General features: G+C 32.4%; 1 protein-coding gene across 1 annotated transcript in view; it reads right to left on the reverse strand.

Moving 5' to 3' along the window:
- The window catches only part of LOC136841001 (uncharacterized), a 35,721-nt gene extending 35,146 nt beyond the window's left edge, over nt 1-575 (reverse strand). The window contains exon 1 of the mRNA XM_067108020.1: nt 351-575. The gene's annotated coding sequence lies outside the window, so the exon portion shown is untranslated. The remainder of the gene's footprint in view (nt 1-350) is intronic.
- Between the last annotated feature and the right edge of the window lie 2,144 nt (nt 576-2,719).

A 2,719-nucleotide genomic window follows, 5' to 3' on the forward strand; every position in this document is an offset into this window, starting at 1 on the left:
TAGTTTCTAAGTACAGAACATTAAATGAAGTTATAGATGAACCAACACCTAATTACACAAGGCGAGGCTGCTGGAAGGCTTTGTAGCTGGTATGAGTACTATGACTAGTGTCAGCTTTTGTTGCAGGGAATACGGTAGCTATCTGTACACGCGGGAAAGCTGTGATTTTTACTCGTGAAGTGTGTAGTGTCTATAGTTCGTTTGGGCATATGTGTTGTAACATGGTAAAATAGTCTTTTTTTTTTTTGGTCTACAGATTAAATACAACATATATTCACTTGTCTGATACTCTCATATATATATTATAAAATTAGTTTAGATGAAATAAAAGAAAAAAATATTGGACATACCTCTAAACTGCTACCGTTGTGATCTAGTTTTTCACCCGAAAGTTTTGCAGCATTGTAATTAATCTTTAGAGATCAGTAACACAGTACGTATTTAGGTCTGGAGAAAGATTCACCACCATTCAGTTGAAGTTCCCAAAGAGTTCACTGTGTACCCAAGCCATATGGTCGACGATCTGGGAGCGACTCTCTCTCTAGCCCGATCACCTCGACGTCAGAAGAGCAACTGATATGACTCGACTCGTGAGCAGGACAACAGGCGGAACGCGAAAATCAAGGCTCCAGAACCATTTGACCTCGGATTGCCTTCCTCAGAGAGAATGAGATTTGAAACCTTTGCATTATACAAGACCAGCTTTAAAGAATGCGAGTCTTTAATACGGTATGAATAGCGTTCCTAAAGATCTCTTGTGCCCTTTTATCTTTCTACCGCATATACCGAAAGATCATAGTAATCTTCCTTTTCCTTATATATATATATATATATATATATATATATATATATATATATATATATATATATATATATATATATATATATATGTAAACATATATATATATATATATATATATATATATATATATATATATATATATATATAATATATATATATATATATGTAAACATATATATATATATATATATATATATATATATATATATATATATATATATATATATATATTATATATATATAGATATATATATATATATATATTATATATATATAGATATATATATATATATATATATATTATATATATATAGATATATATATATATATATATATATATATATATATATATATATATATATATATATATATATAAATATATATAAATAGATATATATAGATATATATATATATATATATATGAGAGAGAGAGAGAGAGAGAGAGATCCCTTTACCCCTTAGAGGTCCAGGCGTCTTTAGGTGTTAGCCCTTCAGTTCTGGATAAATATTTTGAGATGCGGCTGTTAGCTCCATGCCTTTCTCCAGCCTGGCTGTAACCCACAAAAGTCGATTAACTACTGAAGATCTTATTCACTACAAAGGTCAACAAAAGCACTAAGAGTGGCTGTTGTAGGAACTTGCAGAATCTGTCCCTCCTGCAAGGGTACTCAAATCTGAGCCTCTTGCTGGTGAGGCGACAACCAGCACCAGATTATAAGGATCCTTGCCGTTGGTCCTCCGATCAGCATAACTAATTAACATTCAAGTCTGGCCATTACGTAGTTGGGTAACCACCAACCAATACCAGACGTAGTCGGTACATGAGACCCTTGAACATTATTGCAAAATACTTCCTTAGAATTGAAGGGCCAAGACCACCCCGCCTTCTTTAGGTCTTGGCATCACCCCTCCAGAGGAAAGCTTAGTTTCAACATAATGCAGCAGTGACCAGTATTAATTTTTTTTTTCTGTCGCACCCACCGCTAAGGAAAACCGCCTTATGGTGAATGAATTATTGTAAAATATGTACATACATAAAAATGTGTATGTATATATATATATATATATATATATATATATATATATATATATATATATATATATATATATATATATATTACGTTATCTATCTATCTATCTATCTATCTATCTATCTATCTATCTATCTATCTATCTATCTATCTATATATATATATATATATATATATATATATATATATATATATATATATATATATATATATATATATATATATATATATTTATATGTATATATATATATATTATATATATATATATATATATATATATATATATACATATATATACATATATATATACATATTATGTTATGTATGTATGTGTATATTTAGGGTTAAGCTGTTGTTTTGGTGGGACAATCGTTTGCCGATTGTTCTCTTGGTGGGTTGTTGCCTCCTTACTTACTCATGTTTTTTCCTTTGTGGGAGGAGTTGACGTCTGTCTCGGTGACTTGTTTGGCAGCGTCAGTCAGGTCCAGGGCAGCAGCAAATCTGGTTCAGAATAGCAGCAGAGAATAACAGTATTTTATATTTCGGCAAATGAACTGTAGGAGTCGTCTGGATGCACGACAGGTTGTGCCTACCTGTCGCCTTCGGCGTGAGGTGGAATACCTCTTAGTATTAGCCTGCTGGTGCGACTTCTTCGCTAATGGCAGTAGGTGGATGTCTCGACGACATGATCGGGGTCATCTGTGGATGTATTCCTGATTCTGCAACCTTGGTTGTTTTGATGCCTCGACCTTGTTCGTCTGTTGTTTTTCCACATCCTTAGTGACAGTTGTCCTTTTTGACAACTCTTAAGAGTTTGTCTGTTTGTGGCTCTGTTTGTCTGTTTTTGGCTCTGTTTGTCTGTTTTTTGTATCCATTTTACAGTTAC

Source organism: Macrobrachium rosenbergii, chromosome 8 (assembly GCF_040412425.1).
Source record: "Macrobrachium rosenbergii isolate ZJJX-2024 chromosome 8, ASM4041242v1, whole genome shotgun sequence".
In the NCBI taxonomy this organism is placed as follows: Eukaryota; Metazoa; Arthropoda; class Malacostraca; order Decapoda; family Palaemonidae; genus Macrobrachium; species Macrobrachium rosenbergii.